At 42.5% G+C, this 12,179-nt stretch overlaps 1 long non-coding RNA gene across 1 annotated transcript in view; it reads right to left on the bottom strand.

The window, feature by feature from the left end:
• Positions 1–9,202: 9,202 nt before the first annotated feature.
• LOC122677574 overlaps positions 9,203–12,179 on the bottom strand; it is a 66,361-nt gene continuing 63,384 nt past the window's right edge. The window contains exons 2-3 of the long non-coding RNA XR_006335840.1: positions 10,608–10,751; positions 9,203–9,352 (exon numbers count right to left, since the gene is read on the bottom strand). This is a non-coding gene — a long non-coding RNA (uncharacterized LOC122677574). The remainder of the gene's footprint in view (positions 9,353–10,607; positions 10,752–12,179) is intronic.

Here is a 12,179-nt window from a genome sequence, read left to right as displayed (position 1 = left end):
CCAGTCTCTTCCACTGGTTACATCCATAGCAAAATCTCACCTCTGTGCAATGTACAAACAGGATGACACTCAGGAATTGCAAGAGCATAAATCAGTGAAAAAATTGAGGTACTTCATTCATTTTTTCAGCAAACATTTCTTGAAAGCCTAATAGGTTCCAGGGGATTCCCAGGTGGCTCTTTGGTAAAGGATCCACCTGCCAATGCAAGTGATGCAGAAGACACAGTTTCAATCCCTAGGTCAGGAATATCCCCTGGAGAAGGAAATGGCAACCTACTCCAGTGTTCTTGCCTGGAAAATTCCAAGGACAGAAGAGCCTGGCAGGCTACAGTCCATGAGGTCGCTAAGAGTTGGACATGACCGAACGCACTATCACAATAATAGGCTCCAGAGGGTGAAAAGATATTTTGGCAAACACAGAAAACTAGTGTTTACAGTGGACAAGAAAAATATTTATCTCATAACTACATAGAAAACCATATTACAATTGTGCTATTATTAATAAAAATGCTATGACAGAGGGACACAATCTTACCTAGGGATTAGGCAACAGTTCATGAACATGAAGGATGTGTAGAAATTAGCCACGGTGCTGGGTTATCTGTAGTCAGCTCAAGTTAATCATCCAGTCTTCTATTGCTATCTTGCAGCAGATTAGAAGAACTGAGAAGTACATTGCCCAGTATCTTCTCTCCTTGATTATCCCTGATTAGTGTCCTACAATAAACAGAAGGCAGGACAGAAGAGAAGGAGGGGAAGGTATCATTCTCTCGTGGCAGATGCGAAGATGCATAGTCAGACTGCAGCGAGGAGGTTGGCAAGTGGGTTTGGGAGTGAGCTCCTGCTAGTGATTTGCATCAGTGCTATAGGTGGCTGCAAAGATAGCGACAACTTCCTAGAGATTAGTTCTGCAGTCTGGGCTTGGTGAGACTGAGCCCCAGCCCTCCAAGAGTTGTGTGAGCTCCTGATACCTTGTAGGGGAGGAAATGCGTTTCAGGAAGGAAGAATAACATATTGGAATGTCCTCAAGTGGGAAGACATTTGGCATTTTTAAATGAGCCACTGTGAGTGGAGCACAATAAGGGGGAGAGGTAGGAGAAAAAAACTGGACATGGGAGTCAGCTTATTCAGGGGGCAATGGAAACTCTTAGGGTACTGTACTTATTAAGTAAGTAGTAACTTCAACAAACACAACTTCAAAAGATTTGAAAATCTTTTGACGATTTAAGATAGCTTTTCTTTAACCAGAAAATTGTATCAGCCAGAAAATCCCACTATCCAAACATTGGATTTGTAATGGAGTCTTTACTACAGAATTCATAGTTGTTTTTTTTTTTTTTTTTTACCACATAATAATTTTGAGATTTTGAAGATCACATGGAGGGGTCCTAAAGATATTTAACAATTGCTTAAAGACCTTTTGCTACCTCCTTTAGTTCATATCTGGCCTTCCTCTCTCTAATAAATCTGTTAGCAAATATTTATTGAGATTCGTCTCTGTACAAAGCAAGAGTTAAAACAGTGGGGAATCACACCTTATCGAAGATAAAGGGGAAAAAAATCATTAACTGGTTGAAAACCAATGCAACAGTATCCAGTTCATGTCTTCAGTTTAAAGAATGTCTCTTTTAATAATGCATGTATCCATTAAATTTGTATGAACAAGGTGAGCAAGTGGAGAGTGATTGCCACATGCTAGGTCCTCAGCCTGGCGTGCTGGGCTCCCTCTTTGTTTGTAAAACTGCTAAGCTTTCAACATACAACTCAACTGTCACTACTGCAATCTTCCTGACTCGCCCAGGCTGTTTTATCTCCCTGCTCTCTACTCACAAAGCCATTTGGACTTCTCTAGACTACAGTACTCAGCACACTTTCTTATAACTGTGTGTGTAACCTATACATTTCTATCCAACAGGAAGAGAACAACACTTCTCATTTTGTCTTCAGTGCCTGTGATTGCCTAACAGACACTTAATAAATGTTTTCATGAATGAATTAATCTGGTGAGAGAATTCCAGACTCACTTGGCAAGAACACACTCCCTTACAAATATAATATGTCTTTCGGGGGTGCTACGGGCTTTCTTTCCCAGAAAGGCTTAACTGATTTTGTTTCTCTTGAGGATTTTGGCATTTTCTGTTTCAGTCAGATCTCCTGAATTATTTTGTTGTCTTCATGGGAGCTCAGTCCTTTTGCTTATTGACTGCCATCTTGTATTTCTGGCCCATGATTGACAGAGCAACTGGAATCTACGAGCAGAAAATCAATAATGCAAGGCCTTCAGACAAGCCACCGATGCTCTTGAAGAAACTGGTTTCCTGGTCTCAGTGGCAGTCACTGATCAGAAAATGTAAAACTAGTGAGCCATGAATAGAAACAATGTAAAGTCAGCCGCACTATTTCTTTGCATGAGAGGGTTTTTCTATTGGTTTCCTGTGTTTAAATTCTGTGATGTTTCTCAGACCCTGGAGGGGGGATGAAAAACCGGTGGATGGAAAAGAAAGGGAGAGGGAAGGGGCAAACAAGTGAAAATTGTGAAGTGTGCAAATCTGTATTCATTTGTTTTCTCATTGCCATGCTAACCTTCACCAGTCCTTAAGCTTTAGGGATCCTAAATGTAAATTTGTTCTTTAACATAACATTTTCCTTGTTCAAGTATAAGTGACACTCGAGTAGACATGAAAGATTCGAGACTTATTACTTGCAAGTTAGCATTTTACTGCTAATGTAGCCTGCCACCCTTTAGCTCCTAGTTTTATGGTTGCCTAATTATAGCCCGCAGGCCTAGGGTGGTCCTTTGCTACTTCAACTGGAATGTAGCTTCCAGTGAATTCTCCCCATTAGGACCTCCCACTGAGTTATTGATTATTAAGGTAATGCACTTTTAGTGTTGTATCTTTAACATGGAAATGTAAAAATGAATGGCTTGCTGTTGGAGGATTGCAAAAAGAAGAAAGAAACTTCCCTAATGCAGAGTCCTCTGTGCTATTTAGGTTACCTTTAATTTCAAACATTGTCAGAAAAGCACAGTTTACCTGTCAAGTGATTATATGAATGGCATTTTATTACCATGTATTTTAATTTCTAAAGGAAGACAATTTGACATAGAAAAGCTGGCAATTTTTGTCTTAGAAAGGAGAAGGGAGAGGGAGAGAGGGAGGGAGGGGAGGGGAGAGAGAGAAGGAGAGACGGGGAGAGAAGGAGGTGGGGAAGGAGGAGAGGAGGAGGGATGGGAGGGGGTAGGATGGAAAGGAGGGAAGGAAACCTGCTTAAATTCACCAGACTAATTTTTTTTTTTTTTTTTTTTTTTTGGTAAAGAAAGTATAAAGATGGTTCCTATCTGGGCAACCTTCATATTAATGAAATGTTCTGAAAATGGACATCTTATCTAGGCAGTAGGAAACAAAAGAGAAAAGGAGGTAAAGCCTCTTCATTATTTAGATGGAAAAAATATGACTCTGGGTTATAACAGAACAATCGTTTATGAGGAACCTCCCTGGGAGCCTACACACAAGATAAATCCCTGTGAACGGCACACAGGAAGTGGACTTGGTTAGATAAATTGTCTGGAGGTGAACCTTTGGTTGATAGAGGTTTCTCTCCCCTCTGCCCGCAGAAGACACTTTCGTTTGTAGAGCTGCTCTTCAGGGCTGATGCCCACAACTTAAGCTGCAGGAGCAGCACTGTCGGGCGAGTAATAAGGAGAAGAGGATGAATTGGGTGGGTGCCCCTTGAATCCCAGCTTCAGTGCCCAGACCAACACCTTATTTTAGGTGAATGCAGAAATCAGAAGCTGATAAATTCACTCGACTCTTGGAAAGGAAACTGAATCATCGATCACTTTTTTAACTGCAAAATCTATTGAAAATAGACCCAACAGTGAGTCTCAGAGGTGTTCATGATTAGTTTTCGAGAATTCAGGAAACCTGCTGTCTTCGCACGCCTGCAAATGATAAAATGCTGTTTGCTTGCAAGTTACATAATGTATTATCTGAAAGCATGCTGAAAATACAAAATGCTATCCAAATGTTAGTAGTAGCATTTCATTGTCATATTTTCTTTCTTGATGAAAGTAGTGCCAATTTGCAAATTTAAGTGCAGAAGACAAATCTAAACTTCAGGGGCCAACTGCCTTTCATGCAATGATTTGGATGGAGAGACTTGAATCCTAAATGGTCCCCAAAAGCGCCAATTATCATTCACTGACTATTATAAGCACTGATATTATTTGTCAGCCAGGTTCATCTGTAGATCTTAAAAACTTTTCTAAATAAGTGCCATTAGCCAGGCCCCTCTGAATGGTGTCTCAGAAGGAGATCTCAAGACACAGACTCGGCTTCAGATGTAGAATAAATTGAGACTCAGGGATGAGCATCAAACAAAGCCACTGACCTACCAACTAGAATCTGCTTTGTCTCAGAAGCTTGGTACCCAAGAGACCCTTGAAAGCAAATAAAATGCTAACAGCCAGTAATTAACTTAAGGGTGGGTCCTAGTGTAATAGGAAGGCGCTGACTTTTTTATTAGTGGAAGGAATGTTTTTAATTGGATTTGTTAATAACACCCTCTGAGCCTTATATACAGTGGAACAGCTCTTAGACTATAAATTTAAACTTTCAGACTTGAGTTGCCAGAGAGAAAGTACAATAATACTCTTTTCCCTCAAGGGAAGGACTAGACTAAAATAAAAGGGAATCCTGGAGATAGGCATCAGAGGAGCTAAGAGTTGGGTAGGAACCTAGGGTTGGGAATAATTTGCTCAGAGGCCAAGTGGAGTCATAGTCAGCCCCCTCCCCTCCCCTCACACAAGGGTCAGACTCACACTTGATGAGCTGCAAATGTTGTATGAAGCTTTTTGCTTTTTTCCTTTAGGATAAGTTTCCTGTCTCATTAAAAAAAAAAAAAGTCCCTACAAACTTTTAGCTCTCTTTTAAGCAAACTGCTGTCTGTATGCTGTAATTAAGTTTCATTTTTTTTGCATTGACTCTGCCGGATGGAGGGTGCCATAAATCATATGAACAAATGTTCGAGCTAAAATCCTCTCTGTGAGCACCATAATTTAAGTGAATTCATTCTCAGTTCACCTCTTGGAGACATGATCTCATAGCATCTGTTCTGGACAAAGATAGCCATCTTCATTACCTGGGAAAACAGCAGTGAGTTTATTACAGGTTACGATAGATGGACCTTTTCTTCGTTTATTCATTTATTCAAATATTTAGTGTTTCCATTTCTGCAAAGGACTTATATGTATATTTGTGTGGGTATATTTGTGTGTGTGTGTCATAAAGGAGTTTAAAAAAGCAACAGTATGGGTCAGTTATTACTGTTTTGCTGAGAAATCATCCTTCTGTTAGGGGAAGCACACTGATTGAAACCGCCCACCCTGGCCAGGCACCATAGTAACTATTTGCATGAGCTGTTTTATGGCAGGAGATCCTGATAAGGAATACGGAACTAATAAGCCACCACCAGCCGGAAGAGCTCGGGAAAGATCGAGAGGAGACACTACCTGTCCGTCCACTTCCCAGAATCCCTCTTGCTAGCATCCATCTTGGCTGAGCGATGCGTGCGCCACCAGGAAAGACTCTGAATTAGAATGATTGGCCAAAGACCACCCGGAAACTAATCCCATCACCATAAAACCCAAGACTTCTAGCCACGTGGCAGAGCAGTTCTCCTGGGTTCCCTTACCTACTGCTCTCCACCCGGCTGCCCTTTCCAATAAAATCTCTTGCTTTGTCAGCACGTGTCTCCTCGGACAATTCTTTTCCGAGTGTTAGACAAGAGCCCAACTTCGGGCCCTGGAAGGGGGTCCCCCTTCCTACAACACTTCCATCCATGTATCTGACAACTGGCTAGCCAGTGATACATAAACAGATAGCTCTGCCCTTTCTCTGGGCTGCATTTGCCCCCAGCAGTATATAAGAAGGAGTTTGGGCTATGGCCTCAGGGGTGCTTTTTCTTGCAATCTCCTTGTCCTTGTTGGGCAGAATTTCAGCAAGGCCTGTGTTCTCCTGGGAGAGGAGATTTGTTTGATGATTTTATTGTGCCCTATTTTGATTAGCTTGTATGGTGAACACTATCTTAAGATGAAAAATAGACTGCACTTCATTGCAGCTTGAGCTGTCAAGAGCAGCAGGAGCTGTTTAGTCTTAGTTTGCCTTAAACACTACTGCAGTGTGACACCTTGACAACAGAGGAGCTTTTACCCACCACTTCCTAAGGTGCACTGGCTATTGTTGGTTAGAGTTCTTGTTATTCATATTCTTTTTTTCTTAATTGGAGTATAATTGCTTTATAATGTGTTAGTTCCTGCTGTACAATGAAGTGAATCAGCTATATGTATTATTCAGATTCTTAATTAACATGAACTGAAACATACTATGGTTGACCACAAGCCCCACCACTCCCTAGTACCTATGTCTTCACCCTTGCAGGTGGCCTTCAGCACCTATTAACTTAGACAATGGCAGATCTTTTCAGGTTAGAGTATAGGGCTGCTACAGCAATTTACAAAAGGCAAAATTGGTATGTAGGCCAAATCTTCATGCCAGATTAGTTAGATTGAAGCATGGCAGATAGATGGGGAAACAGTGGAAACAGTGGCTGACTTTATTTTTCTGGGCTCCAAAATTACTGCAGATGGTGACTGCAGCCATGAAATTAAAAGACGCTTACTCCTTGGAAGGAAAGTTATGACCAACCTAGACAGCATATTAAAAAGCAGAGACATTACTTTGCCAACAAAGGTCTGTCTAGTCAAGGCTATGGTTTTTCCAGTAGTCATGTATGGATGTGAGAGTTGGACTATAAAGAAAGTTGAGTGCTGAAGAATTGATGCTTTTGAAGTGTGGTGTTGGAGAAGACTCTTGAGAGTCCCTTGGACTGCAAGGAGATCCAACCAGTCCATCCTAAAGGAAATCAGTCCTGGGTGTTCATTGGAAGGACTGACGTTGAAGCTGAAACTCCAATACTTTGGCCACCTGATGCAAAGAGCTGACTCATTTGAAAAGACCTGATGCTGGGAAAGATTGAGGGCAGGAGGAGAAGGGGACGACAGAGGATGTGATGGTTGGATGGCATCATCGACTCGATGGACATGGGTTTGGATGGAATCCAGGAGTTGGTGATGGACAGGGAGGCCTGGCATGCTGCGGTTCATGGGGTCTCAGAGAGTCGGACACGACTGAGCGACTGAACTGAACTGAACTGAAAACTGAACTGAACTGAACTGAACTGAATCAGGATCATCAAAATCTTTGAGAGGCCAGAATGTTGAGCTTAGTAACAAGATAGATTTTTAACAGGGAGCAGTATGAAGTCCTTCACTTTATGCTCAATAGACCAGCTGCATAAATACAGAACGAAGGAGAATGGTTTCAAAATAATCATGCCTGTGTTTAAAAAGATGTAGGCTTTTTCATTGACAGCAGGCTCAACAGAAGTCAATCATAGAAGATGTGACTGCAAAAAAAGTTTCTTAACAATTTGTGGTGACAAGTTTAGAAGTGTGGAATCCAGATCAAGGGAAGGATGTGTCTGTGAGCTGCACCATTTACACTTCACACAAAGACATTAAGCAACTGGATGTCATTTGAGAAGTAAGCTGAATGGGGGGAATTGAAAGCCATTTCCTGTAAGTAACAGCTGAAGAAACATGAAATGTTACCCTAATGAGGAAGGGACTTGAAGAATCTATGATTGCTTTTTTCGAGAATATTTCAAAAGCTCCTGTATGGAAGAGGTACTATCTTGTTCTCTCCTGGCCAAGAAAGAGAATCATATTCAGTTGATAGAATCTGTGCAGAAGTTTAAACCTGGTTTTTCATTTGTACTTACTTAAATGAATGAATCAGGAATAGAAATCCATGATCATTTGTTTCCTCTAAGGACAGTCTTTTCACTGCTCAATTTGAGAAATATGAGAACTGCATTATCCTACTTTCTGGAGGTAGGGCAGGAATAAAGAGGGCAGCATTACTGATCCAAAGTGCTACACGGGTAAGGATGCTTTGAGAGAAAGATGGAGAGGCAGGTAAGGGTCCAAATGCAGACAGCCTAAAATGCAACACTTTCAGGTCAAACTTCATTTTTCAGGTAATGCAAACAGCTAAGAAGAAACAAAAGGCATATCACAATAGCCCAGAAGCGAGGAGGACTTTATTAGACCACATGGATGGAGAATACCCAAGGACACCCAAGAACTGAAGTGGGTGGCATTTCTAGGCCAATTCAGCCAGGAATTCAGTCTAGGCATTTCTCATTTTACCATAATCTACTATTAGTGGAACACTTGATAAGGAACTGGAGAAGAAGTCTGCAAAGTAGGCTGTCTATGTATCCACAGCCCCCAAATTTAGTGAATTTGATTAATTATTTCTTGGGCATGGATTGAAACAAATGCTTTCAACTTGTTATCTGGATATCATGGAACATAAAAGGAGCAAATGGGGATAGAATTGACACTCTTTCCAACACTCTGGCTCCCTTGACCTTGGACATACATTTAAAATATATTTGGTTTGCATATTTTCTCTCCCTATTGAGGTGAGAAGAATTTACATGTCTACCACTAGTTCCTCAGAACCACATGAAATGCCATAGATAACAGATGGGCTGAGATGTGGCAGTACTTTTGCTCTTCTTTGTCTTCCAGACTTTATAGATGAGGCAATCCTTCTTATCCATCCATGTGTCTCAATAATCAGTGCTCTGTTTCTTATGCCAGGCTTCACCCTAAAGCTGTTCTGGGTGGTGGTGAAAATTTAAGACATATTTATAACATATACTTACACAGTATAGGTTATTATGACTACAATTGCTACTATTTTTATGATTCCTGATCCTATGGTAATCCAGGGGGCAGCTAATAACTCCCTTGGTGCAAACTGTTTACCCATAAACACTTGCATGAAGGCTGAGTGGCAATTAAGGTAATGGTCCTGGTGTAGGTAAAGGTAAATGACCTCGTTAAGGCCTCGGCCGAAATGGTACCCTGGTGACCTGAGAATGTTAGTAAGCAGCAGTTTACTCACACTGAGTATTTTATTCGCCGTATTTCAAGGCCTCTATCATTATTGTTGTTTGCTTCCCATCCATTACAGCATGACACGAAGATGCTGGATTTGGGTTGAGACCGTGTGTACATGTGTGCATGCCCAGCAGATCTGAACTGCTGGCTAGAAGCCTACACATCTTGACGTGCAAGTTCACTTCTGTGGGTGACAGTCAGCTCCTTCATTCTCAGGAATTAGTGGCATTAATCTTGGCTTAACCACACTCAAATCCTGTAATCACTCATCCGCTGATTTGTTTCAGCCAATGTCATAAATCCATCTAAATCCTTTACCTATGGAGAGAAAGAGAGAGTGAACTCTGCAAAGAATTATTCACTTGACTAGCCTGCTGGTGCTATCATAAAACGCTGCTTAATTATTACTAACACTACAACATTTAATGGATCTCCATTATGGGACTGCTAATCCTTTACTCTCTGTGTGTGGTGGGCTCTTTGAAGAGAACATGGCATCATACAAGATGCCCAAGGTTATTTCCTCACCAACAAAGTGGCCACTGCCTGTAAAGCCTTAGGGCTTCAAGTTGCCCAGCGCAGCCAGAGCCAAGTCTGAGCCAGGATTTACTTACTGGGAGCACAAGGTCAGTCTTGATCCTTTAAAGGGCTGAATGCTCCATTTGCATAGTCCTACCTCAATCAAGAGAGAGAGGGAATGAGAAGATTGAAGTTCTACCATGTTGTTCACAGAGACATTCTATAAATATCAAAGTGTCAAGATATTCAATAATAGCACGTTAAACAATATAACAGGGCTCACCAGTAATTAAAAACTAAACAGACCATAGTCTACATAATGATACAATCCACTGAGCCTAAAATATAAGCAAGTTTTCAGTGCTTCCTCTGCCACTTCTAGGTGTAAGACTATGAGTTACTGATTTTACCACTCCTCACAGGGCAGAGCTTAACCTGGTAGGGCAGAGTGAGTGGGAAGGGGCTCTGGGTTGACCCCATCTGGTCGGAGGGAGGACAGCAATTCTGTCCATAGGTTCCAGCAGGTACAACCACAAAGGCATCGACCATAGTGTGTGTGTGTGTGTGTGTCCACGTGCACAAATGTATCCACATGTGCATTTCATCAGTCTTCCTAAAGCAAAGGGCTCTGTCTATCAAAGAGCTGGCTGAGTGTATTCCTGCCTCATGAAAGTCACGGTGATGGCCAGCTGTCGTGGGCTGGAAACCAGGTGTCTGAACAGCCCACCCATTCCCCCAATCTTTCACGGAAACCACTGTCATTCTTACAACGCAAACAAAGCATGTGCTCTCCCGTCACACTCTAACACTGTAACAAATTGTCCCATCTTCCTTCTGACCTAGGACTTGAAGGCTTCCACTGATTTAGAAAGCAATCTGGCAGCCAAAGGGAAATTTCTCAGGGACTTCCCCTCCAGCAAAATTTTGCAATGTCATAATTCTTCAAAGAGCCAACAGTTTAAATGAGAAAAGCATACATTTTCAATTAAGATTCAGATTATGTTTAATATCACTCTTTAGGCATCAAAATGGGAATGGATAACCAAAACCAAACCAGAATCAGAAGAAAGACGCACAGATTCCAGCAGCCCTTGTGTCTGGTCCAGATGGCATACTCTGAGTCTGCAAATTTATTCACAGATCGAGAGGGTTGTGCTTTGCTTCGTTTTTAAGACTCCGCACAGGTGGCTTGGTTTGTCTGTGCACAAAAGGATTACAACCACTGAGTCAGGGGAGGAGTCAGTCATCAATGCACTGCCCATGCCACCTGTCTGGCAGCTTCCTGAACTAGAGACCAGCATGTCAGACAGAGGTTCAGAGAAATCTGAGGTTTGCAGAGGTCACGGCACAAGGGATATAGCACTCCTGTCGCCTCCCCTACCCCTTAATACTGCCAGCTGGATTGAGCACTCCCAGCATGGAGGGGCCCAACTGGTCTTTCCTGTTTTCTATGACACTGTTGTTTCCTTAATCCTCCCCTTAGAGTAGCTAATCCTCACTTAACCACTAGTTAAGGACGTCGTTCCCACCTGGAAGGCTGAAGCAAGCAAAGCACAGGGCACTGGATACAGTTCAAGGCAGCTAGAGACTAATCTAGGAAGACTACCTTTAGAGCAGAAAAAAGTCCACATGCGGGAAAGGATGGCCAAATAAGCTAACATTTCTATGATGCAGTACATATTCATGTGTAAATATTTTCTCTGGAAAACATAGAAAGCAGAAAGAGGTGTTTTACTCTGGAAGCCAAGAAGGAAAAAAAAAAAAAAAAAAAAACACTCAGCAGGCAGCCTGGCCAGGATGAATTATGCCATTGAGGAAAGTCTTAGTGAAGGTGTTTCCTGAACGGCTCGCTTCACAAGACCAGGCACACTCAGGTAACAGCTGATGCCCGGACATCAAGTACCGGAGCCAGAACATGGCAGGAAGCAGATGGTGTCATATTTCCTGGGTCTCATTGTCCAGTTGAGTTCAGCGCCTGCCAAGTACAAAATGAAATGTCTCTCCTCTCACAGAGCATCCTGTATGCGGCTGACTGGGGTGGTGGCTGCAGCGGCCCCAGCCAGTTCAGGAGAAAGCAGAGGACACCCAGGCCCAGGTTCTTTTCCGCAGCAGGAGGTCACCCTCTCTTTTCATCCATTTAACAGACGGAGCAGAGTGGTTTGCAAGTCAGATGCTGAGAAAAGCTGTGGAAATTCAGTCACAGCAAAAAAAGAGAAACAGCCAGGTGAACTCTGAGGTGGCCAGATGGACAGTGAGTTCACAGGTCATCAAATCAGTCACACAGTGCCACACGAAGCAGCAGGCTTGTGCTAACAGGGAAGACCCACCTGGCAGGCTGGCAGACAGGCATGCAGAGCATAACACAGCCACCCAAGAAGAGGCTGAGCAGAGAGGAAATGGGGCTCCCCTCCAAACCCTACTGGCCTGGCCTGCATTAGCATCCCTCCTGTGGGTTAAGTAAATGTCTGCGAAGAGAAAATATGTACCCCTCTTGAGTTACATTGTGACCACTTCCTGAGCAGCAGCTCTCTACAAATTATGTATGTCTTTGCTCATCAGCATGCTGCACAGATAATTAGCCAGTCATTTCCACCTATGAGCAAGGTCCTGGGGCCCAGTTATAAGA

Source organism: Cervus elaphus, chromosome 20, assembly GCF_910594005.1.
Source record: "Cervus elaphus chromosome 20, mCerEla1.1, whole genome shotgun sequence".
Taxonomy (NCBI): Eukaryota; Metazoa; Chordata; class Mammalia; order Artiodactyla; family Cervidae; genus Cervus; species Cervus elaphus.
This window is presented reverse-complemented; position numbering and strand designations above follow the sequence as displayed.